The sequence below is a fragment of the Phalacrocorax carbo genome, chromosome 4 (assembly GCF_963921805.1).
Source record: "Phalacrocorax carbo chromosome 4, bPhaCar2.1, whole genome shotgun sequence".
NCBI classification, from domain to species: domain Eukaryota; kingdom Metazoa; phylum Chordata; class Aves; order Suliformes; family Phalacrocoracidae; genus Phalacrocorax; species Phalacrocorax carbo.
In genome coordinates this window covers 53,608,661-53,635,885 of record NC_087516.1, presented here as the reverse complement: position 1 = coordinate 53,635,885, position 27,225 = coordinate 53,608,661, and the positions used below count along the sequence as shown (strand labels likewise).

The 27,225-nt window shown below is 39.0% G+C and overlaps 1 protein-coding gene across 9 annotated transcripts in view; it reads right to left on the bottom strand.

Moving 5' to 3' along the window:
* The window catches only part of BMPR1B (bone morphogenetic protein receptor type 1B), a 252,620-nt gene that overhangs the window by 131,088 nt on the left and 94,307 nt on the right, over window positions 1-27,225 (bottom strand). For 8 of the 9 annotated variants that reach the window (XM_064449982.1, XM_064449986.1, XM_064449978.1 and 5 more), the window contains one exon: window positions 23,249-23,310. The exons of the other annotated variant lie outside the window; for it this stretch is intronic. The gene's annotated coding sequence lies outside the window, so the exon portion shown is untranslated. The remainder of the gene's footprint in view (window positions 1-23,248; window positions 23,311-27,225) is intronic. 9 annotated transcript variants of the gene reach the window in all.

Sequence of the window (27,225 nt, the reverse complement as noted above, 5' to 3'; positions counted from 1 at the left end):
TGTTACTTTTAACCTGCACTGACTCATTTGCCTCACAATAAGAAAAAAAAAAAAAACAATTAAAAAAATCAATAAACAATTAAGCGTTCTGGAGTGGACTTTACCAGCTCTACGCAGTAGCCACTGTATTATCTTTGGGGTATGCCTCCCCAACCACAGATGTCCATCATGAATGACTGGTTCCTGCACCAGCCACCTCACTGCCGTAGCAGATGCTTCCCAGAGAATCACACAGGAAAGATTTGCTTCATGTCATGCCTTATGTTTAGCTTTCATTCAGCATGCAAATTCTAGCATTCTAGCACTGGATATTATACATCACTAGTGAAGAGATAACGAGACCACAGTTAAAACAACACTTGGGTTACTAACAACAGCTTCCAAAATCTTGGAAGGCTGAAGACAGAGGAGAAAGATTCTCCATAATGCAGTGGGATGTCTGTGGGTCTAGTCAAAAACAGTTTTAATGAACTGTGGGAAAAGCAGCCGGTGCACACCTGAGCTTTTATGGCCTGAGGTCAAGCATAAGGAATAGTTTTTACCACACCTCATTACAGCAGGATAGCTCTTTACACTTTACAAAAACTACTTCCTTATCTCTTAAAACTGATGAACAGCCTTAGTGATAGTTTAATATAATAATGCTTTCTCGTTTACTCACTCAGCTGACACTAATTTGAGACACTAATCTTTAAAAATGAAGTCACTCAAAATATGTTGTACTCATTTTTTTTAATCTAAAACTAATTTAGCTGTTTAATGAGAGAGTATATCAACAGTAATCTTCCAGCTACATCACCCTGCTTCCCTATTCAGAAATGCCATAAGCAACAGAAGGCACAGCTATAGCAAAAGAGACACACCTATAGATGACTAGGTTGGAATGCCATCTTCTTGAATTGTTTCCTATAAAAGGTCAGTAAACAACTTTAACCACATAGTCTAAGCATCAGTGTGACAATTATTGTACAGCCAAAAATCTGTTAGCAGTGCCACTTTCTACATCACTTCGTCTCTGATTTGTCTGGCAAAATTAGATGTATTATCAAAAAGAGCTAGTTTCACACAGCAATGCAGAGGCTGGCAAGTTCTTAGAGTGAAAACAGAACAAGTGGCATTTCTTTCTCACTGAACAAATCTAGTCCCTAATGCCAGAATTTATAGGAGTAAATGACTCACATCCATTTATTTACCAAAAGAGGCTGCAGAGTTAACGTTACATATTCTACTCTTTACTAATGAGTTCTTCCAATAAAATGTGTTCTGGGTGCCACATGACTGAGCAGTGAAGGCAAACTGATTCTGTAAATGATTTAGGTTGAATTCATCAGAGACGTCACTGTTTCCTGCAGCTTCACGTAAGTTTTAAAGCCCGTCCGTATCAAAGAACACCTGGGAAAACGTTTAAAAGCGGGGGAGAAAAGGCAGAAGGGTAGAGTGAGCTGTCACAGACCTCCGGTGGGAAAGCAAATGTGCAAAATGACATAATTAGCAGAGATCATTTTCACCATGCTAAATTTACAATACACATTCCTCCATGTATGCTTTCCTTTGGAAGGGCACTCTGGAACAGGTCCTTGGTTTTGCACATCCTTCCCTAACCCAGGAACAGAAACCAGACATCTCCTCCCTTTTGGGGGATTATAAAAACTTTTAATTATTTAGATACATATATATATCATCTGTAGAATCATCTGTATACCTAATACAAATCAATGTAAGAAATTTGGTTAGAATAGAGATTAAGCCTAGACAGGCAAACTCCTTTCTAGACATTCAGCGCAGCATATGTGAAACACACTTAATTCCACCTAAATTACAGACGCTAATTAAAGGATAATCTTATTTAAAAAAAAAAAGTTTCTTAAATTTTCCTCCCACACTCAAAAATATGAGTTTAGGCATAACTAAAGTATTGCTAGTTACTTTCAAAGTTTAAAGGATCCCTAACAAGCACCTCAGATATTTATTAAACACGGTACCAATAAGATAGCTATCACTGAAGAAAGGGGCTTGCAAAATGGAAAGGAAATAACAAAACCACAGAAGGTCCCTTCATTTAAGGGGGAGACCACAGGATTCTCCACATTCCTTCAAATAAAAAAGTTTATGATTCTAACAAAATAATTTTGGGGGAAAAAGCCCACAGACAGTAAGCCACACGTGGTTGCACACATTCTGTTTCTGGAAGATGAAAACCTAAGTCAAGTTTTGTGAAATCTGATCTCCAGGTTCCTGTGATTCTGGGTTTCTAGTTTCTTCTCCCTCGCAACCCTAATGATTACTCTGGTTCGCATTATAAACCCTGATCTCTTCAGCTAACAAACCATCTCCTCCTCCTCAGGTCTCACAAGCACAATGTACATTTTTAACAGGAGCAGTGATCTGAATTTTACTCAAGTGTGTTATTTGCAGTGTGCGTACAACTGAACCACAAAGAGGGAAGTCTAAAGGAAGATAACATTACAGTTTTGTCGGTGCTGACTGTGAAACTTCTAATCAAACATACCTCAAAGAGTAAGTATTTCAAATGCCAGGAGAAGGAATATGTAAAAAAAAAAAACCAAACACCCACAAACAAACCAATTTTCTTTCTCCTCCTTGAGGATACATATTTGCAACTCCGAACAAGCACCAAACTTGACAACGAGACTTTATCATATTTCATTCATCCTCGTGTTATGAGCCATTCTAATAATCTTCACTCATCAGAGTGAATTCTGTTCAGCTTTAAAGGATTTATATGTAGGCAGCTCAAAGTCAAACAAAATTTGGAGTTGTCAAGTTCACTGGAGCTCTGTGAATCCTGCACTGTAAGGGTTGTTAGCTTTTACTCATAAAGTTAATGGAAAACAGACCAATCTAATTCCTAATTTATGTTATTTTCTTAAATATGCCCATCCACAATACAGATTTGTCACATCTGAAGAATTACAATGTGGAAAAAGGACACTCACTCAAAGACTATTGCTCTACGCAAGGATGGGCCATGCTGTCATGTATTTAAGAACAGCTTTCATCCAAACACTGCAAACCTCACAGAGCATTGAATCTACTCAGAGTAATCAACAATGCACTCAAAAAGAGGGATCTGCAGAGCCAAATGCTGTGTATTTGGCTAAAACAAACATGCAAGAGCATTGCATTCCTTGTAGACTAATGAATGCATGTAAAATATATGATGATGCATGAACTCACTTTTTATGAGTGTGGCCAGAGGGAACTGCCTCTTAGCTGAAAAAGCTTAGAGGGGATGGCGTGGGAAAAGAAGGCTGAGCGTACAGTGGGCCCTGCTATAGGTCCATTATTAACTGCCCTCCACCGTATTCCCGTTTATGGGCATGCTCTTGCTCTTTTCAGCACGCTGTTGCTTACCTTTGACTCTAAGGGTCTTTGTTTCCAAGTAATAAATACTTTGGGCTCCAGGGAGCAGACAGGAAGATCATACAAGACTCCAAAAAAACCTTTACTGTTGATAGATTATTGTAAGTGCTTATTCATTATTAGCTGAAATGCTATTGACTGCACACTTAATAAATAGCCTATTTGTTCTTTTCAACTGAAGCAATACTGTAACAGGACTTCTGAAGAGAAGACCATTAAAAATATAAAGACATCACACAGCAGGTAATTTGGGGAATGTGGTTTCAGCTTTCTGTTCATCACAGCACAATCAGCAAATGCTACATCAATTAAAATTTCTGTTGCTTGAATAAAAATGTAGTGCAAGCTACTCATACACCCTAAGAATGACCTAGATGTTTTCAAGAAATGAGGCATTGAGGTAAGCTATAACTACGTTAGGGCAGCTTTATAACAACACAGTGTAATAATTTTCCTCTTCTCTGGACACAAATGGCAGCCTTGGTTCTGCCAGGGAATAAATGCTGTCCTGAAGCACAAGACAATGAAGCAGGTGAAGAGCCCACTTTGCTGTAAACCACTAGCAAGTTGTCAGAGCAAAAGCCGTACAGCTGAACACTTTTCCCCCCCTTCATTTTTAAAAGAAGCCTAATTTCATCTAGGAGGAGAAGAAAATATTCCTATTTTAAAGTTCTTTTGCTCTCAGCTAGTCTATTTAAACATTTTCAGCTACTCACTAAATCATTGTTAATTAATGCACTACTTTTAAGACCATGCTTAATAAGCTATGCGCTAGATAACTGTCACTTAATGACTACAAGGAGGAAAACCATCACAATTTCAGTTGCTTAGAAGGATTTCACAAATTTAACAAGCAGACTTGAAGCATATTGTACAGGAGGAAGAGATTAACAGGGAAGGAAGAGACAGAGAGAGAAATCTTTAAAATGTATGATTGTAGAGTTAAAAAAAAAGCACAAAACATGCACGGCAGTTAAGAGTTAACAGTAGTTAATTTGCAAGACTGCCAATGAGAAAAAGCAATATGTATATAGAGATAATGCTTAAGTGATCCATTCCCATTATAAAAGTTACTATATCATATAAGTAATCTCTTACTAACTGATAAAAAACATCCTGGTACAGTAGGATATCCAAAAGTTTGTGATGCATTTGTGTTTTTAGATGCTTCCGAAAAAAATCTTACACAGAGCTTGTACTCAAGCACAGCAAAACAACACTTGTAAGAACTGATGAAGGCAAAAACATCTATAATAACACCTACTGAGGAATATCTGTTTCTTTATCGTTTTGCGTGGTAGTGTCACGTAGCACAAATGAGCACAAATTAACTGAACACTACAAACGATGTCTGAGTTTACTTAGGTTCTGCAGTCCAGTATATCTTCATTTTCTAACTCTGTTATAAACAAATAAATATAACAAACAGCAAAAAAGGTCAAAAAGCAGCATCTGTTCAGTTATAATTATTTTTACACATGCAATTGTATTTTAACTTCACAGTTAGGCAGCTTACTGATTCATGTGTTGATAGCTCACTTCCGATAGCAAAGGATCAGTGTAATCTGTAAGAGTAAATGATGCTACTTATCTATAAATGCATCTCTCATAGGTGCCTCGTTTTATTTCTGATGTTGGACTTCCCCAAACAGCTGCATGCCCGCACTCACAGCTGGATGCAAGCTGCTGGACAGCTACACTACTCATGGAAGAAGGGAAAACACAAGTAACGATATGCAGTGAATTGGGCTTGTTTGAATGAGACTAAATATTTGGATTAGAGTCAAATTCCTTCTAAAATACATATTGCAGGCATATGTATGACAGTTAGAAGATGAGTTTGTTGGAGGAGAAATAAAAAATAAAGAAATAATGCATGGGAAAGGCAAACCAACTCCCTAAGTGTTTCTCAGACAAATGCAATTGATTTATTTCTTGCAATCCTGTAAGAATTAGTTTTCTAGTAAGAGAGTTAATTATTTGATGCCCTCATTTCTTCAGCTATACTTTACTCATGCATCTTCCTTTTCTTCACACAATGAATGCAGTAATCTAAACACCATGACAACATATTCTAATGTAACAGTGTCTCCTTATTTAAGATTTAGTGCTACAGGGACAGATGTTATCTTTGGTTATAACAGCAGAAGTCCCACACGGACTCTGCCTCTGATGACAGCTATAGAACTGTACAGAGTTTACACCAGGCTAAGAGCAACTTCTTCTATTACCTTGCAGTAAATCATATCAACAGCACCAAAACTTCATGGCAAGTTTTGATCTTTCCATGCTGTCAAGCTTCCCTCCTCTGAAAAGCCAAGGCACCAAACACAGGAGGAACAAGGGTCTATTCTTAACATGAAATCTGAATGGGGTCTGAGATGTGCAGTCTCAGCTGGGACTCCTTGACCCACTTTACAGGTAGCCCTTGATCCACTTACAGAGATCACACAAAAATTCCAGATGAAGTGCCACCACCATTTTGAAACAGGCTTCAAATCAGCTTTTTATTACAGTACAGCTCTTTGCTTTGCATTCTCAGACCCTCCCACACAGAAGAATGACTTCTAACAAAAGTTGACTACCATTTACATGAGTCCAATGTGACTGAAAAAGTTACACAACACGAGAAAGTAATATATGAAACATTTCAAAAGGTGTATTGGCAACATTAAAAATAATTTTAGTGCCATCTCAATTACTCTTTTAAGTAATCACATTATCTTTAACTCAAAATGCACAAACAGCATGCTAATTAATGAAAGGTTGCTCTTTACATTTTAAACTAAGTTTCCACGCTTTGCATTGTTTTGGTTCAAGTCTGAAAATGGTCATATATTTCCTTGTTATGGAAAAGGATAACTACATATACTTGTATAATAATATACATTTATAATACCTTCAGATTAGCCCAATAAATTGGCCAGTTCTGGTGAGAAATAAGACATCTATCTGTTAGATAAAACACCCAACTCCAAATTGAACTTATTATTTTGTATAATCACAGAATGGTGGAGGTTGGAAGGCACCTTGGAGAGAATCAAAGGCAACCCCCCTGCTCTGAGCAAAGTCACCTGTAGCAGGTTCCTGAAGGCCTATGCTGGTTGGGTCTTGAATGCCTCCAGAGATGGAGGCTCCACAACCTCTCTGGGCAACCTGTGCCACAGTTTGAACACCCTCACAGGAAAAAAACTTCCCCTCTTGCCCCTTACGTTTAAACAGAATTTCTTATATTTCAGCGTGTGCCTGTTGCCTCTTGTCCCATCACAGGGCACCACTGAGAAAAGCCTGGCTCCATCTTCTTTGCACCTTCCTTTCAGATATTTGTACATATGGATGAGATCCCCCGAGACTTCTCAAGTCTGAACTGTCCCCTCTCTCAGCCTTCCTCATAGGACAGATGCTCCAGTCCCCTAGTCATCTTCCTGGTGCCTTCACTGGGCTGGCTCCAGTACATCCATGTCTCTCTTGCACTAGGGAGCCCAGCACTGGTCCCAGCACTCCAGATGTGTCACACCAGTGCTGATCAGAGGGGAAGGATCGCCTCCCTTGACCTGCTGGCAGCACACTGCCCAGTGCAGCCCAGGAAGCTGGTGGCTCTCCTTGCTGCCAGGGCACATTGCTGGCTCATATTTCTGTTGTTTCCTTCTCAATCTTTTCTATTCTCTGAGTTACTGTTACACAAACGTTGCTTTAGCCCTCAGCACTGACTATATGAATTTTATGAGTTTGAGAGTTATCTGATACCAGTGAAAATTCCTCTCATTAGTCAAACATTCATATAATCATATAGTTTGGCAATCCAAAAAAGCTTTTAATCATTGGGTTTTTTTCAGTTGTCTGGCAAAAGCTTGAGTTTAAAAAAAAATGCTACAGAAATGGGCAGATGGATTGACAACTAATGAATCTTCCAAAATAAGCTCTATAAAGACATTGAAAATACATCTGATCTAAACAGTGGATTAGAGAAGAAGGTAGAAAGAAGAAATATCTTATGCAATGAACGGAAAAATTCTCACTGTGTACCACAACTTTCTGGTTGACCACGGATCATAATTTATTCAGTCAGGTATGGATGTTTCCACAATTATTCAGAGTCTTGGACTCATTCCCCGTCACTCTTCTCAACGTGTTTTTGGAAAGTGCTAACATGTAATGAACATGAACCCATGTATCAAACTGCTAAATTATTAAAAATGAGACTTCAAAGTTTGATAAGTCATTGGCTATTTCCTTGAAAAAACAATCTTTTGTTTAAAACTTCCCTGCTTTATGTCTATATCACTTCCAAAACCTTTATCCACTGGCTACTAGCTGAAAAGAAAACAAAACACACACCCCCCCCAAAAAGACGAAAGGTTGTTCTGAACTCTGTTCCACGTAGTTGCAAACTGATTTTATGACTACACAGCAAGGGTGCGCAACATGTGGCAAGAAAGCCAATTATGGCCCATGGGGTTATAAAATGCAGCCATCAACCATCTCTCGCTCCCTGTAACTACATAACTGATTAAAAGCTGATTAACCGTATGTATTTGCTTGTTAACACAAGCAAGCAAATTTTGTTCAGCTATCCGAGAAGCTGGCAGCCTAGGGAAGTATAGTTGTGTGGCTTTCTTGTAGCTTAAAAAAACCTCAAAAACAGTAAATGCAAAGGGAATTCAGAGCTTTAATAGATAAATAAATTCAGGGGAAATATATACTTTGACTCTGTCTCCCTTTTTCACACAATTTCTAGTTTTCTTGCAGAAATTTTGGGTGTCTCTACTTCCAGCCATCACATGAGTTAGGCTGAAATTGGTCAATAGGGATTGAACACTACCAGTACACAGAAATACAGAGGGACAGTGTGGTCACAAAAATCCTGGTGGGAAACCACTCTCAAGGAAATCTTGCATTCATATTTCACATGTAGCTTTTGGGAAATGTTCAAGCTGTAGGAGTTAGAAGAAATTGGGCACTCAAAAGTGGGGGCCTATAAAATAATTCATTTCATCATCTGTTGTGCTATATACCAGCTTTGCAGAACCTCTGTCAAAAGCCTGGATGTCTCATCTGTCCTGCAGCAAACACATGTGCTCAGCCAGATGTGCAGCTTGCAACTGAGGTCCAAGTGGACAAGAGGGTCCCAGCACAAAAGCGTTCACCTGGGAGGAAGACAGGTGGCATTTTCTCACAGATAAGAAATAGAGGAATAAAAATAAAATATTTCAAGTGTATGAAATATTCTGTCTTTGTACTCTTTATTCTAACGTTGACGGAAATACTTTACTTAGCAGTGACAAGTGTTTTGAAAGCATTAACTTAAGATAGTTAACAAAGCCTGACATTCAGCTAGTGTTACCTACTGCAAAACACAAGAATAGAGAATGAAGAACCCAATATCTATCTGACATTTTAGCTTCTGGATGCCCACGACAAACTGCTAGTTTATTTGCGAAATCTGAACTATTTTTCTCCATTCTTCATTAAGCTAAAAATAAAGCAGCTCAAAGTTAAGCTACAAATAACCAAAATTCTAAATGAAAACATCTTGGAAATTACATATAGTTCACCTATATTGTCTGGAAAAATATTAATTTATTTTGTTTGGCTAAGGCATGAATGCAGTACACAGGGAGCCATGCATTTCTAAAACAAGAGAGCATTTTTTTTAACTTACATTTACATTTTCTGTAACCAGGAGCTGAGACAGAGAAAAATCATTTTAGTCATAATAGCTTATGAAAGAAAGGTGTTTGAGGTTGTTATGTCCTCTTCCGATGAAGGAAAGAGATGGAGCCCAAAGGAAAAATGTCAGATACTTAACACAATCGAGCCAGGAGTTTGCAAACCTCCAGAAAATGTCACTGATTAGATAACATGTGCCTAACTGAACTGACATTAGACAAAAGCACTTCTATCTCCTTTAAAATAAACAGAGAGATGAGAGAAGAACACAGAGGAGGGAGCTCCTGGATTATCACCAGAAAAAGAAGGGAAAGATTTAGTCACCTGTGGTGGAAGAGAAGCAAACTGCCCAGGAGAGGAGGCTCTAAGATTCTTCAGAGGCTGCTGAAGAATTGGAAATCAATGGATTTACTAAGGAAAAGGAGAAAGACTGATCTAATTAGCCAGCAATAACTTGGGAAAACAGAGATTAAAAAGCATTTAATTCCCAACCAAGAGGAGAAAAGCATGTGCAAGGAATGGGTACAACTTTCACAGCACAAGCAAACAGCAGAAGAAAACTGTTGCCCTGTGGGGCTGTGGAAAAGTGGTGAGCAGAGCGAGGCTCCTGTGTGTATGAGTGCAAACTGATGTGAGGATGCATAATGAAGAACCCTCTAAGAAGGAGAAGAGAAGCCATTCAAAAAGTTTTCTGGAGAAAAAAAAAAATCATTGACGTGTTTGCAAAGTGCAAATATATGAAAAAATAATAGGATTAATGTACATGTGCTAAAATTCACGTACATTACAGCAACTAAAGATAAGTCCCACCTACTAATTCACGTGGAGAAGAAAAAATGAAGTAATTTTGCTCAAGTGGAGGAATAAAACTGTTACCACCTAGGAAAAAAAAAAAAATTTTCAAGAGGATGGTTACCAAGGATAAGGACAGGAACAAGAAGTTCATGTTGCAAGACTCTTCTTGAAAAAGTTAAAATAACATAAGCTATATTTACCTTTCATTTATTGAAGAGAACAAATCCAGTGAATTTTATTTCTGTCATCACAACATTCAAAGTAGTTAAGTGAAAACTAGTGTGTAATAAAAAGTTATTATATACCAAACAAAGGTTCCATGTCAATCTCACTGCTTCCTTAAATTTCATCATCACAAAGCTATTCAGATTTAGCAGGCTGGCTTCCAAGCTTGTTACGTCAGCAAAAATATTAAATATTATTTATTATTATTAGCCTAGATTTGGCAAAAGTTAACAAGACTACACTACAAGATACATACATTAAAAATTAGAGTAAGAGTGTATCTTTGAATTACTACCACATGTGCCTCAAATTATATTCAGAGGCACCAGTTCCAGCATTCAGAGTCTCTGTACACATTACACTGAAGTGTAATTTACAGCAGACCTTACACATTAAGCTTTCATGGTGGTAGCTGTGTGTCTCATTATTTTTTAAAGAGAGATTTGGATGACAGTGATTTGTCCCACATATGTAGTCCTTACACATAACAGACTTTATTAGCATCCATGGTCTGCCTGTTCAGGTCACATTTTTCTGCCTCCCTCCTTGGCTTTTCTTGGCCTTACGTGCCATTTATTTGCTTACACCAGACTTTCACCTTAAATTTTGGCATGTCACCGTATATATCTGTATTTCAGCTCTAAACAATACTTCACACTACATTTGCATTGTTTTGCTTCTCCATCCTTGTGCCCCAACACATGTGCTTTAATCAAGGCTTGAAAACAATCTATCCACCCACTCAGCTAGACAAATGCCAAAGTGTCTCCAGATTTTAAGCTTTCTTTTGGCTGCAGAATGATCTTCCAAACATGAACGGGCAGTAAGCATCACAGCCGGCTTCTCATGTTTGCAAGCAAGGAAACAATTATTTGGATACCTCTTCAGCTGCAGAGATGCGTGCCAAGGTGCAGCAGATCACGGCTGCTGATAAGAACCATGCAAGACACAATGAAAACATCAGGGAATGGCTGCCTGTGAGGATGGTGCACAACACAGCAGAACTCAAAGCAGAAAGGATGTCTTCCACCTCCTTTGCTACAGGGTGCTAGGGTTTAGGGTTTTTCCAGGCCACTTTGTCACTTCTTACCTGGAGGCTGATGTCAAGAAGGATCCCACCCTGGCACTCATTACACCCAAAGAAATCCCAGTACTTCAGGGGGGAGGAAGGGAGAAATTCAGCACATAAAACTTATGAAATTGAGAAGGACTCAGTAAATCAGTGTCTGTTGGAAGGACAGAGCTGAAAGTTGTTGAGGCTAGAGGCTTCAAAGACACTTAGGGATCTACAAAAGGAAGTGGACCAGTTCACACCAGCGGATACCAAACAAGGAATACATTTTGCTTCTGGAGCCAGAAGAGTAAGGGACAAAACACACTGCATGAAAGCAGTTTAAAAAAGCGCACTTCTACCTTTTCCTCCTTCACATCTTTCTTTCCTCAGTAATTTTTAGTCTATATGTAGATATAACACGGAAACATCTTTTTTTTTTTTTTTTCCTCACGTTCAAATCCAAGCCCTCCTCAGTCACTGCCTATGAACACAACAGGGAGAATGGCAGCCCAACTATTTTTCCCCCTGGCGCTTAGGCACAGGCTACATTTTTCAGGCCCTGGCTTCAGCCTAGCTCTCTGGTCCAGCTTCTTGAGATGACATGACAGCTCACTCACACCTCATTCTGCAATGTGCAGAGAACTATTTGTTCTCTTGCTGCAACAGCATAAAAGCCAAACCATCTCCGGACTCCATGGCAGCCCTAGCTCACCCTGCAGCTACACTTTTTGGCAACAGCTGGCATTAGTATAGCACTATCAAAGCAGTGAAGGCAGCAAAGACAATTAAACAAACAGCACTGATGAGCTTGCTACCGAACTTTGCTACTTTAATAACATTTATTGCTTGAGAAGAGGTAAATCCCACCAAGAGGGGTACAAGCACTACAGTTATCACACATGGTCTGGCCGGTGCAGAAGAAAGCGAGTGCTCTTGCACGCATTAGTGCTCACCACACCAAGGAAACGCTGAGCAAAACACAGCTAGAGAATGTCAGTTAAAAAACAAGCCCAAGTAAACAGGTTTTATATGAAGTGTCTTGGGAGTGGAGGAGTGGAAAGGCATCAGCTCCCCAAATGCTGTTTTCACAGTGTCCCTGTGGGAGGACTTGGCAGTACCTCGAGCCTGGTAATCCGCGTGCCCACAGGCACCTACACAGCCTCCTGGCATGGCAGCCCAGCTCCCCGCAGCAAAGTTAGGACCCTAAATGAGTCTGAGAACAGCATTTGCCCTTGTACACTGTACAAGGAAGCTGAGTACTGTTTACAGATTCCCTGCTACCACCCCGGGGTACAGGGGGGGTTTCTTTGTCCACTATTTGATAGTCCACTGGTACAAAATCTAGTCCCCAAAAAGTCATTCAATAAGCTGTTTTCCTTCAGTCTGTACTAATAAAACTATACAACACTATAAACATTTTCCGCATTGGACTCCAAGATGTTTGGCGCTTTAGCTGGAAACACTGCTCCTTTTGTTTTACATTACAGCAGACCCCGTTAGACCCACTTTCCATCAAGACATCGAATGTTTTTGTCTTCTATTTTCTGCAAGGAGAGCCCTTTCTAAATCTAGGCAAGAGACTTATGAGCAGCTACTGGGCGAGTATCATTGCTCCAGACTTAAGCACATCACAAATCAGACTCATCAGAAAAGCAGAGAGATGTCCAGGGAACAATTTTTCCTCCTGTAACCGTTGCAACGCATGGGCTGGCCACGCAGGGAAGATTAGCATTAACAGGCGATACGGACCTACATCTCTCAAGTGGGGAGAAAGAAACAGACCCCATAGAAGGGAACATTTCCGTTTCATGAAAAATTTAAGTTATAGAAAGCCATAAACACTCTCCAATGAGCACTGTCAGTCTGTGTCTAAGGAGACACCTTTGTAATTGAAGACATTCTCTCTTTCTGACCCACGTCTGAGAAGCGCGCAGCACATAAAGCACAAGCAGAAGTATGGCATATGAAATCCAGCGAAGTACCGTGCCCACGCTGCTGCTGCTGGCTTTTCTGTTAAAGCTGCCAACAGGAGTGCTAATGTTTCAGTCGGGCAAAGCTTGCAGGGAGAGGTAATATCTTTTACTAGACCAACTGATACAGCTGGAAAAAACAGACAAGCTTTTGGGCACAGAAAGCCTTTCCTGCACAGACCTGAAGAAGGGCTTGTTTGTCTGGAAGTGTCTGTTTTTTCCAACTGTATTGGTTCATCTAATAAAAGATATTACCTCTCCCTGCAAACCCTGCCCCACTTGACAGTCTCTGAACATCATGGCTACAACAGCAATGCTATTACATTTTGCTTGTACTGATGGTTTGCAGCATCGACTTCTGCTTTTGGTCTAATAGGCATCAACTCATTTCACAGAGAACAGGCTACTGGTTTTAAAGGCAATAGCTTATAATAAATTATACTCATTGCCAACATGGGCCAATCTGAAGCTGATGGTGATAAAGGCAGCCCCCCCAAACCACCCCCCCTCAAAAAAAACCCCACCCCAACCAACCAACAAAAAAAAACCCAACCCCAAACCAAAACAACCTCCAAGCCCTCTTATTACTATTCACACCAACCATTGGAATACCCTCCACATATGACATGTAGCACAATATTAGGAAAAGCCAGGAAAGCACAGATTCTCAAGTATCTACTGAAGGATTAGCAAAACAATCCCAGTAGGGGATTTTTCAATAGGACTAATGAGATAACATTATTTTCAAGACACATCCAAACACTTTGTCCTACATTGTGGCAACACTGCTATGCTTACAAGGCCTGGTCTTGGCCAACGATACTCTAACATGTGAACCACACCCTAAGGGGTTTATCATGAGGATACACATTCACATAGCAGAGAGAAAAACACACGGAAATAAGTAAAGCCTTTCAAATACTGTGGGCCTCAGGAAGGTCTTTGTATTTCAATGTTCTGAGTAGTTCTGGTGGAACAGATGAAGTAGCTGACTGACCTGCTTCATGCTCAGACACTGGCACTAGGAGATGTAATCAATATCTGAAAGTTCATGCTTAGCTAATTAAAACACACTTTTCTTCCCATAGTCTACCATTACCTTTAGCACAAATCCAAATGAAAAAAATCTGTACTGCAAATGAAAAAAAAGCCATTCTCAACCTCAACATACAATTTACTGTTATTTTTAAAACAGACTGAATTTAAACACTTTTCATTGTCCTCTCCTCTCACTCAAAGGTTCGTGTTTCCATTATAATAACCATTTCAGGTTTATCATTGTAAGAAGGGTCTTCAGTAGGAAAGCCACAGTTAAGTAATTTTTCATTGAATTATTTTTCTTTTTTAACATATTCTGTTACCGAGACATAGTCCAAGTTTTTTTTCAAAGTTCCGTGAACGAAAATGCAAAATATTTTTCATGATGTGTGAAGAACAGTAGAACTTTTATTTTTCAGATCTCTTTGCAATCAAATTATAAATATGTGATCCATATTTTTATTTGGCTCAGTGCTGTAACTATAGATTATATACATTAATTTCAGTGGAATTTCTCCATAATTTTGCTTTGCCAGATAAGTCAGAATGGGTGTGGTTATTATCATTAAATTACTTTTAATTAAATTCTATATATTGTAGATTATAAGTATCAGTGACTGCAGAATTCTTTTCCATTGTAACGTGTTTTGTCTCTACAGATGTTTGATGCTTGATGTTTTGCATTTCTTAAAATAAAAATAATAGCTACAAAATAGCTTTATTTTGTAGGCAAAATTTTTATAAGCTGACATGGCTAATATTTGACATCTATTTAAAAATCTATTAATCTATATTTATGCAAATATCAGTTATTCTCTGGAACCTTTTTTTGGGGGAAGGGAGAATGGAAAAACTGTTTGTAGAGAAGTTTATTTACTGAAATGAACTAATAAAAAAATGCACAGCCTCTTTGTACACCTGAAATAAGCCAGACTGACTAAAAATGCTATGCCAGAGAGCTATAATTTCTAAAATTACATGGGGGTTGAGGGAAGGGGAAGGAAGAAATTTATTTCTACATGCTTTAGGAAAGGCAAACAGTAAGCTAAAATCAGTACAAGTCCATCCCTACAGCTTTCACCATATTGGGGAGTTTTAGGGTAATGAGAAAGACACTTTCCTCAGAGCATAAGTGGTATGATAAAAACTACAGCCTCAAAATACTTTCTACATAACATGATGTTTCTTCATTTTGCTTTCTAATTACCTGAAAAACTAAGTGAAAATGATACACAGATTTTTGTTCCACTGAACATCAGACTTTTTACACTCATTTCAAAGTAAACAAGAAGAGAATGACAAAACATGAGTTTCAGAAATTGTGTAATGCTGAAATGAAACTGGATTTGTGTTAACTGCACCACCCTGGTGTGAGCTGACCTTCAAAAGGGGGCGAGTGGTTTGAAGAAATCCTTCTACCCTCCTACAGCACAGAAGCCATGGACATCAACCGTTAGTCGCTGGACACCCTGATGCATCCAATATTTGCAGGAATGACCTTAGCTTTTTTCCTGTAGGCATCAGTCACATTATATTCTCACGTGCTGATCTAGGCCTTCTGTGGTTATAAGCCAGAGGGTAGTTTTCATGTGTTCTGCCACATCTGGGCTAATAATAATTTGCATTAACATTATTTATATATTATGTGCTTTTGAGTCTGCTTTAGGACATGAATGAAAAACAGGGCAAGCAGTCTTTTATAAAGTTCCTGCTAGATGAAGAAGGGCTTGTAACTGATAATCCCCAGAAGGCATTAGTTATTTCTTTCATGAAATTATTTCTCTATACACAGCCACAAAATGGGCACCATTTGATGAACACCACAGACAGGGACAACGTAGCCCTGCCCTTATCTAGCTTCTCACTGCAAGGTTAGTATCGATTTTCTTTTAATATTTTTCAATCAGCTCACAGTCACCTAGCTGGTGCATAAACCATCTCCCTGCATCACAAAGAAGAGAGATGTACTTAGTTGTTGAATTTTTTTTCCCCACACAGAAGACAAAATACAGGTGTCTTGTTTTCAAATGAAGGGAGAAAGCACACCAAGAGACTCAGGACTAAGATAGCAGCATTAATTGACGATGAGTCATCTTATGGCCATATTACATCGTAAGGCTTGGCTAGTCTCTTAAGTCAACCGGGCTCCATCACAACCTCCCCCAGTCGGGTTGGCCATGCTTCCTGCACGAGTCAGTGCAGGACTGGAGCCTGCTGGGCACCCCTGGACACCAAACACCCAAAACTGGCACCTGAGCTCTCACACCGCAGCTGGAACCAACTTCCTATAGCGGTTCATATTCAGTATACTTTGACCACACATCCTCAGGTACAGATGAGCACCACAGCCACGATCAAGCATGGGATCAGACAACCCTGGGGGCAGCATAGTTCATGCATTACTGGAACCATATAGTGAAATACATGGGTTGGGCATTTGTCCAATAACCCAGCCTGATTTTTGGATCCTCTAGACAGGTGCCAAGTCTGAAAAGAATCATAGAGGAACACAGAAAAGAAAAAGATCAGCTGAAGTTGAGCCTGGAGAACCATTAAGCAAAAAACATCCCAGCTAACAAGAAATTGGACCTCAGAGTGGATTTTGCAGATTTCTCTAAGCAGCAGCTGTTCCATCAACAGTCAGTGTTGTCTCCTTACTCCAGCTAGAGCAGCCAGACTGGTTATTAGCTCCTGGCTTGCTGGATGGCAGCAGTGACCTACAAGCAGCTTGCTATCCTGCACAGCGCTGCATGTTTCTGTCTAGATACACATAAAGGATAGGTTTGGTTTATATGTGCTGTTTTTGTTAAATCAAGCGCAGATATTGCCGAATGAAACATACCAGACTTCCTGGTTGGTTTGTACAAGTCACCTAAAAGATACTGGAACTCCAACTGAGGTATTCCAGACAACACACAATATAACTATCTAAAGGCCAACATCATTCTTTGACACTTTTCAGCTATTTACAGAGGGAGCCAGATAGAAAATTAGGTGTAACAAGATTGATGAATTCCCGGTTTTATTTACTACTCTAGGCTCCATGTGAAATGGCCTCTAAACCGTCCCTGAATGCCAGGAGGCACAGAGAAACGATGAAGCAAGTCTCCTTGACCTGAATTGTAAGAACTGAAAAGAACTTTTAAAACCTCTATGCACAGTCTGCATAAGAATATTAGGAGGAAAAAAAAAAACCACCAATAAAATTCTTCATGCAAATTGCCATCTGGGCCAGGAAGCTTAGTACAATACTGTTTTCATCATCTTTAATGATGCACAGTTTAGTTCAGGGGGAGCGGGGGAAGGAAATGGGACCAACCTTTGACCAGTATGACAGCAGCATAAGTAATCCCTTATTGCATTATGAAACGATTCATACATGGGGACCTGTTACATTACTGGCCTGTTAACAGTACCGCAGCTCCTTACTTTGACTTTTTTTCATTTTGTTTTACATCAGACAAGCCTATTGCTGTCATTTGTAAGGAACGGAAAAGCTGCTACAGTTTTTATATAAAAGACAGGAAAAAAATACACAGCAGCTGTTCATATTTTCTAGGAAGTCTGTTACAATAATGATGTCATGGAAAAAGGCTGGAATCTATTAAAATGGATCAGACAGGCAAGCCATTCAAAGCCTTCAAACAATATGCATATACAAGCTGCACCATGTACCTTACATTAAAATAAAATAGGCAAAGAGTGGAGTTCCTTAAAAATATTATTGAGAGCTGGCAATTAAGGTCATTTCATAGATTTACTTCAATAAATTCAGTTTACTACTGGAACTACCCAATAAAGCAAAATACAAAAGCCACAACCAGCTCACTGTCAATTAAGCTCATTTTCACCTATAAAAGCATTTAAATCTATTTTGAAATCACTGGCTCAAGCTACACAGGAACAAAGAGGCTCTCCCAGAGAAAGATTCTCCGTTGACAAGTGAGACATTTAAACACCATGTATAAACTCCAGCTCATTATGAAGGGTGTTTTGCTGGGGTTCCCCCCCACCTCCAGTGCGGGAACTAAAGCATGCACCTAAGGGAAGTCCCATCCAGGTGCTCCGTTGGACCTATAACTAGCAATCAGACATTCTTCATTTATATGATGCTACTCCTGGGCCCTAGCAAGTTTGCACCTCTTGCAGCAGCTTGATTGCATACCACTCCAAACTGCATAGCCCAAGGCTTGCTCAAACATCATGCTTCTCTTCTCTGGGGTACATTGAAAAGAGGAGGGTTTATGGCAGAAAAGAGGATTTTTGTGGTTCTCTGGATGTCTCAAAAATTGTCTTTATATTGTCCCATTTCAGATAAGCTACACTTTCCTCCCTAGGGCTATTAGAAAGGTTTTTCTGATGGTGGCCTAAATATGTCTTCCTAACACATGCAGAAGTACTTAGCACAACATGCATACACTACTTCTAATGTGAGATCATGTTTTGACCCCACATACTTTAAACATTCAAGCTGACTTTTTGCATATTCAGTAAAGCAAGACTGATCACATTTAATATTTTTAAGTCACAATAAAAATATACAGACCAAGACAAACCAGATCCAAATACCACAGGCAAAGTTTTAACTTGCATAGTGGGAGGGCAGAAGGAGCAAGAGCTATATATACTCTTCAAGACAAGGGAGGAGACCCTCAACTCAATAGCAGCTGTGAATAGTTTGGAAATAATGGTCCCACCTTCCCTTGTGTTTTTCCAAATTCCACTGAAATTGACTACATCTGACATCAAATTTTGTACATTCTGGGATAGACTGATGAGGTCACATGTAAAGGGAATATACTATAGAGGAAACATTATGAATTTGAGATCAAATGAAACGTCTTCCTTTTCAAACTATCAAGTAAGTTTTGTACCTGTTAATTATAAAATACTGGCTACAAACAAACAAAATCATTGAAAAATACCTTGAGGCTCAAAAAATTAATGAAACTACAGGTTGGTTTAAAATGATAATTCCATCACGTCATCTGAAAAGATCTGTTTGATTACAGCCCTGGTCAGCTATGCATATGTAAGTTAAATTGCTTTCATTATACTCCATATTAAATTACATTCAACACTACTACTACAGCTATCTCTACAAAAAAGAATTACTAGCAAAACTCCGAACCAAAATTCAAATTGCTAAACAAATTTAAAGCCCCCAGAAAATAATGATCTTAACCTTCAGAGACGCATCCATGCTGAGACCATTTAACACATCCTCGGGCAACTAGGTATATACAAACAAATTTCTGAGTTCACACAAGTCTAGCTGCCAAATCAGATCCCTACTATCTTGCTCACATTTCCAGTCCCAGTAAAAGCAGTAGGTTATGCATGCAAGTAGGTCTGTGCAGTTAACTAAAGGCTCGAAAGATTTGAGCCAGAGTACAATAAAATGAGTCTGAATGCCTTATCTTAGGTACCCCACAGTATTAATAAATTTTGACTTTAAGCTGTTACTGGATATAATAAAATAGTGTTAACTTTTCAGATGAACATTCAGGGCAAGCTTATAAACTATTCAGTGATTAATGCCCTTGTCTCATGTTTTCAATTTTCATTGCTACTGGAGGTCATATGTTATGATGTCAGCTTGAATCTGGATTTCCATTCTGAGAAAATCTAATTTAAAATTATGATACTAAGGCATATGGTAAAAACTGCTTAGAAGTTCTATACTGAGTAAATTTATTCACTCTGTTACTACGGCAGGTTTCACATTCTAGTGCCACCTATTCATCAAGCAAACATAGTTTGGGTGTATATTCCCGTACAGTAAACATGCCATAGGTGGAATGTGCCAAGGAGCAGACCTCGTCTATACCGAGATGCAACAGCATACTTGCCAACCTTGAGGGCAGGGTTTTGCAGGACTGGGCCAATAATAGGAAATTAATGAAATCCCCAGAGCATGACATAAATTGAATCTGTCAAAAGGATTCAGGGGGAGGAAGAACAGGAATCTTAAAAGAGCTCTGAGCTGGAGGGAGGCTTGCGGAGTATTTTCCTTAGGAGCTAGTGGGATGAAAATATTTCATGGGGTCTGACACTAGTAAGACGCTCACCCCTTTATTCTGCCCTGCTCAGCAGATTGGAGGATTCCTCACCAACTTGCAAAGAGCAGTTTTGTGAGACAGCTGAGCTCAGACAACAGAGGTTGCCACTGAAGGGACTACTCTCCTCTCCCAGTCCCACCCTCACCCTCCTTCTATTTCCCGTGGACCACCACTACTTTTCTCAGGATCCTGTCTGTGATACAGAGATAAACCACACAAGAGCTACCTTTGTCTTCTTTTTCCCTGGTCCCCCCTATCCAGCAGAAATAGGTTTCAGGTGGTTGTGTTCCCTGAGACAACTCACTATGGGCCTAATAAGAGTCAGCTCAAGAATCAGAGCAGTTTCAAGCCCAGGTCACGGAGCAACAGTTTTATGAATATTGCCATATCCTTATCTCAGCTGCATTGGTTTCATGTGAAATATTAGCAGAAAATGCTTTCAGCTGAAGTTATCAGGTCTGATGTTATTATTCCTTCTTAATATTATACTATTATTTCTTTCTTTCCACAGAAGAAATATCTGTGGAATAACCACAATTAAGTTAAGTCCTTCTCAAAGCAAAATCAAGCTCCAGTGGGTTTTTTCAGGCACACAATGCATGAAGCACCAGACTTATTACTTTTTCCTATTATTTGCCGTTGATTTTTCCAGAAATAAATGGCAGCGCAGATATACAAAAATTTATATACAGCCTTTGAAGTACATCAGTTCCCTGTATTGATAAAGCAGTGGCAGGCACAACCAGTACAACCCTGGAGCTACTTCGGGCATCCCATAAGGGAGGGCATTCAAAATGTAAGTAGTCATTAAAACTTCAAAGCTTGATCTGAATTGTAAATGGTCAAGTCTCAAAAAGTTACTGCTAAGAGAGTAGACAATCTTCTATAGCATTTTACAGGCAGAATCCTATAATGCAGTGTATGCCAGCTCAAAATATTTGTATTACTCAAGTATAATTCTAAAAAAAATTAATAGTACAGGAATTACATATAAAAAGCATCAACCTACTCATGGTCCTTTCTTTGTTTAATTTACTTGTGCATTTTATTCCTAAAATGATTGAACTGACTAGGCACATAATTCAGGTGTACAAGGTATCCCTTTCCTCCAGGAAGACACTTTAAGCACAGAGTAATCCAATGACCTTCAGAAGGTCTGCAGTGTGAAGCAGTAAAGCCATTTACATTTATGCAGATGTACAAAGAAACGTAACGTATACATCCATGCAATTAAATCGGTACTATTATAATCTTTGTAATTATTTCCATTCAGGTTCAAGCAGATAAACGATAAACTAGGATAGTGGAGAAGCAGAACCAGCATTTGCTATCATGTAGTTGCATATGGCAAATAGATTACTAACCTTAAAAAGACCCAAAACCAATGGGGGGGGGGGGGGGGGGGGGAAGGATTAAAGAGGGTTTCTTGTAAAAGGAAATAGTTCTAAACTCTGTTTAAAACCTCCTTGAACACCTAACAAGAAAAACAATTATTTTCTGTGGGCACAGCAAGACAAAGATTTGGGGCAGAACACAAAATTAGTAGCATTTAAGTGTCTTAAAAATCCTTATATACCATGTTGCTGTATAAATAAAGATTAACATAGAAAAGATCATGCTTAATTCATTTGTTTAGGTTATAAGCTTTGGAAGGTAACAGATAGCTTTTTATTTTCTTAATACCTCCTTGCAACTTACTGGCACTTCAGTGATAACATGTCCATTTTTATAAGAAAAGGCTACAATTTTATTTTAAACTTAACAGGCATTCATTCTTTTTCCTTTCAAAACCTAGGCATAAGTAACAAAGCACCAGAGTCTTATAAATTTTCTAACACCAAATGCAAATTAAGTCATGAAATTGCTCTAGGAAAAGTTCCAAGAATGCAAACCCAAAGGAATTTCAACACAATTTCTCAATTTCATGCTCTTTGTGATATACTCAGGCAAGGTAATAGAATCTGGTGCAGTCAGGAAGAGCTATCTGTGTATGGAAAAATATTTAATTATCCAATTTCAACAACTTCCTGTATTTGTTTATAAGCTTTAAGATGAAATAGATGCATATAAATTAAGAAACTGAAAGGATGGCAAGGGGTCTGTAGACTGAACAGCTCACAAAGTTTTCATTACCTTGGAAATGTGGATTGACAGTTCACAACTTACAGGTTATCTTCACACACTTTTTAAACATCTATCGAATTGACGTATTTCTGTCTCTTTTACTTGGAGTCAAGTGAACTGCTTACGTGCACCGTACCAGTCTGCATTAGAAGTAAAATAAGCACAACCCCCACCCCATTACGTGTCAAGGTAAAACGTCTTACATTTTATTTTTATGTCGGCTGTGACTATATGGCTTTATAGCACCATCTCCAACAAATTGGGGCTTTTCCCATAATGAACAGGGTAATTATTTAATCTTTCAACAATGTTCCTGAAAAGCCTCAAATTCATTTTCTTAAGCACAAGGCAGGAGTTTTAACAGATTGTTTAAACAAAGAGCTGCTGATTTTTCGCTCTGCAGAACTACTGCTTGTTTATCCCAGGGGAGACATCAGTCAAAGAACAACAGCTTAACTTGCTGGGCACGCTGTTATTTAGCAATAACCCCAAGGGGGCTTGGGACATTTCCTGAACATGAAGTTTAGGTCTACCAGTGCTTCTCTGAAAATATGAGATGGTCAATGACAAGCAGCCTGCACCAGAGTCATGCCGCTAAAACCTGGTGTCACCGTGCCGCCCATTACCTCCAGCCATTTTCTCAGTTGGCTCCCATTTTTGTGTCAGAAGACAATTCCTTGCCAATCCCTTCTTGAAAGACATCCTAAGTATGAACTATTCAAAATAGTAAGATGACCCAAATGTGCATATGTATGTCTTTCTCAGGCAGCCTGTTTACTACAGCCTGTTTCACCGTGAACATCTCAAGTGATTTTTCTTCAGCTTTTCGAAGTGTAGTTCACAAACAGTCCTCTGTTTACTTCATGCTGGTGCTTATTAACAACAACGCTCTTTGTAAACAGAAAATGACTTAACTTAGTCCTTACCTGAAGAGCTCTTAATTTTCAAGATATATTCTTGTCTCGCAGTTTAAGTAAGGTGGTGTAATCTGCGACAAGGCAGAAAGATATATCAATTACATTTGATGTTGTGCATCTAACATGAGCGTTACAGTTCAATCACACTTGAGTTAACTGACAGATAAAATTTTAACTATTACTATGGTGTGGCACATCTTTTATGGAGACACATGCCAAGCAGTAATTGTACAATATTGCATATACACGCTAACACGAGGTACCTTTTTCCTTGTCCAGTGTTTCTGCTGAGACATGGAGATGTAAAAGTTTTGATCTACCTCTCTGCATTACTCTGCATTTCATAATGCTCCTGTTGTGGTTAGATAGATTAAATAATTAAGGTCCTGCTGACACTGTATTTCTTGTCACTAAATGACCAATCAATTGAATTAGGCACTTCAGAAAGAGGTGCATGATTGGGCCCAGATGCACTTAACTCCCACGAACTTCTCACAAGCTCTTCAGTAAAAACAACCAACCAACCATACTCACTTAAAATACAGATCTGATTACATCCTAGTGAAAACTCAGTGAAGCCTAATTATTAACTAGCATCCTTAGCTGCAGCTAAACAAAACACTACGAGCCCAAGTTTCCACTGACCAAAAAAGGCTTTCCATCCAAAAAGCAGCAGTCACACTGCAAAGACATTCAAGTCAAGAGCGCACACGTTCGTATGCACCATCTCCCACTGAGGGCAGAAGCTATGGGTTTAATCCTCCCTATGTCTTGCTGAATACACCATTAGGTATTACAGCCAGTTATATCTACTGCTCTTTAATCTGCATCTGGTGCCAGACTTGTGTAAAGTTTTTCATTTATTGCATTTATTGTTCACTGAGGACTCTTTGCTGACTTGATTTTATACAGAAAGACTGGCCTATAGTCAGACTAAGACAGTCTATCCGAACATCTGCAAAGCTCAAATATTTTCTTCCTTTTTTTTCCCCTTCTTCAAGTTACCTACACAGGGACAGCACAAGCTGCCCCTCTGTTCTAGGAGAACTTGCTGGCATAACCATCATCACAAATTTACGCCTGGCCTAACCAAACAGTGCAGCACTGAGCCAAATGCCAACAGAAGGGAACAGTGTTAACAGTGTTTTGCTGCTCAAATATCTGAAGGAACCAGTGTTGTGCCTTTGTTCTCAGCGCTGGTTCTCCAAGCTGCATAGGCAACCACAAGCCTCAAATTACACTTCATTGATCCAGGGAAACTGAGCTGGTGTTCAGTTTCAGTTCTGCAACCTGCACATTGACCTGCATGTTTGTTGGCCTAAACAATGAGATTTCAGGAAATGAAGAATTTGCACTTTGTCCGAGTCTCATTTTCGGAGAGGGGCATCTCTATCTCAGATAGGTGTGGGAAAACTGGGAGGAAAGCCAATCATCCAGATCCAGGCTCCTGCACTGCATTCCTTCACTGAGTTAATTTCTGCTCCAAATTCAATACAACCAAAATCAAACACAAACCTAAAAATGGGAGGTGGTCTCAACAAGTTTGAATTCCTTTAGCATAACTTTTTGTTACCACTGGTAAAACTGGAGGGTGTATGTAGGAGGAAGACAGGGAGGTTACAAAATATAGTTAATTCAGTATTATTTTAAGAACATATATTCACACATTTGCAAGATTTTTCACAGTTGGTCAATATAAAAACCAAAACCCAACCATTTGCAATAAGAACAGATAGTTTATAGGGAAATTTGAAAAATTCATGTAAGATGACATTAATAAGATCCAGAGTAAGGGAGAGCCACAGTCTAAATGTAAAAATAGCCTAGCTGAGGAAAACAACAAAAATATTGTTTCTTCGGTATTCTCTATAAAGTAACTAAAATATTCCCCGATAACTCTTCATTAAACTGCCTTACAGATTAAAGTTGCTCAAATGTGCAATGGAAGAATTTCAATTTGCGACTCAGGAGACAATCTTTGTTTCCATAGTGCCACGAAAACTCTTCCACAAAGATGCTTATAAGATGTCATAGCTTAATCCCCCACCCACTGCCCAAAACCCCCATACAATATGAATAAATCACAGAGAAGAAAATTTTGAGAAGCAATGTTCACTTCTCTAACAAAAGTAAGTCACACTTACTGTATTCACATATGAGAAACAGAATCCTAGAGTTTCAGTTATTTGCTTGAAACCATACAAGAAGAAGCACAATCCAATGCCTAACTCAATTCTAAAATCAGTACTTTTGTATTCTCTCATCTTCCTTTTACAAGCTTGCATAATTTTAGTCCTGTTGTATTGCAACTTTGCCTTACGCCTCCAAGCAACATTTTATTATTTATTCTGGCTAACTGATTTGTCTGATTCATCATCCACATTCCAAAAGCACCTCCTGTTTGGAAAGAAAATCTAGTACTTCTGGACTTTAGGCTGAGGATACCCATCACATCTGAGCAAAAGCCAAGACCCTTGTTTCTTGTACAGTGTTATTTCCTATAGTAAGATTTTCACAAGCCTAACATTTACAGCACACTTTTTCTTGGTTTTGTTTAAAAAAACAAAGACCTTGGAGGTCTTTCCCTTGGTTTTGCTTTCATTTAACCTTAAATAAAAAGACTTGTGAACTTCACATTTATACCCCAGAAGACAGTGCTTGACAATTTGCAGCTATTTTTACCCAGTAACATCTGAAAAAATGCATGTGTCACAAGTTTATAAAAGTGCTCTGTTACAATATACCAGTATCCTTAAAAAGTCGAAAGGACCAAAAATTCATCACATTAGTATACTTACTGTCCATCCTGAACACAGAGGAGAACTCTCTGTAACCACAAATGCTGCCTCCAGTAATGATGACTACACTCAGTTCAGAAATCTCTTTTTTGCCTGCTCAGAAAAGACCTGAGGAACTCGTGGTACATTTATTGCACAGACCCAGTTGTATGCCCCACTCGTAGTAGATGGAGTGTTCAGAGTAGGTTCCTTTTCTGAAGTACCAGATCGCCTTTTATTTTACACTAATGTCTTAGCTTACTTTTCCCTTGTACTTCACAGCACAAGAAAAGGAGACGATAGAAAACTGAGGACAAGTAGAAACCCAGCTAAGACGTGGTTTCCCTTACAGTTCTTTCAAAACTAGCAAGACGAAATATAAAGTTTCACCTTCTTATCTAGAATATGTAAATTTTTCAGATTCTGATCTCAGGCTGACTTCCACCGACATTAGCATCATGGCTGCATGATGAGCTACCGCTGCCCATCTGCTTTACACTGATACAAGATCTCAATCAGATCTGGGTCATCTCACCTTTGAGTTTGCCACACACATAAATTGCCACAAGTAACTGGTATACTGGGCATTACTGGGAGGTAGCCACGCGCTGTTCGTTTACATCAAGCAAGCCCTAACAGGAAGAACAATCCAATAACACCAGCAACTCAACACACAGTGCTGACCTTGAATACGTTTTAGCAAGATGTTCGTGGCTGAAAAAAAACAGCTGCGGATCCTAAAGGTTTTGGACTAATTGGCAGATGCCTTTCGACATCGGAAGAAACTTGAAAGCACAAAACCTGACCCTTGTTGTTCTGAATACATACATGCTGCATTACTGAACTCCAAACTGACACCTCAACCAAAATATGATATGCCAAACACAGTTTTAACACAAAAAGCAGGAAAAAAGACAGCACTGCTAGACTCAAGCTTGAACAGCATATACCAGCCTACATCCACAGCTCCAAGTGACTACAAATGTTATCTTATCCACGCATACACAACCCAGGTACATTTCCTATGTCCTCTACCATGGCTTCCTTAGCCACAAGAAACACAAAAGAAATAAAATATTATTTCATGTGGAATCAAAATTCTCCAGTCAGTTTACAGAATCAGTGTTCTCTCTTGCCTCTTTTCATAACTCAGTTATGTCTTAGATTTACCATATAGCGTATGCCAAAAGACAGCAGATGACAAGTCAG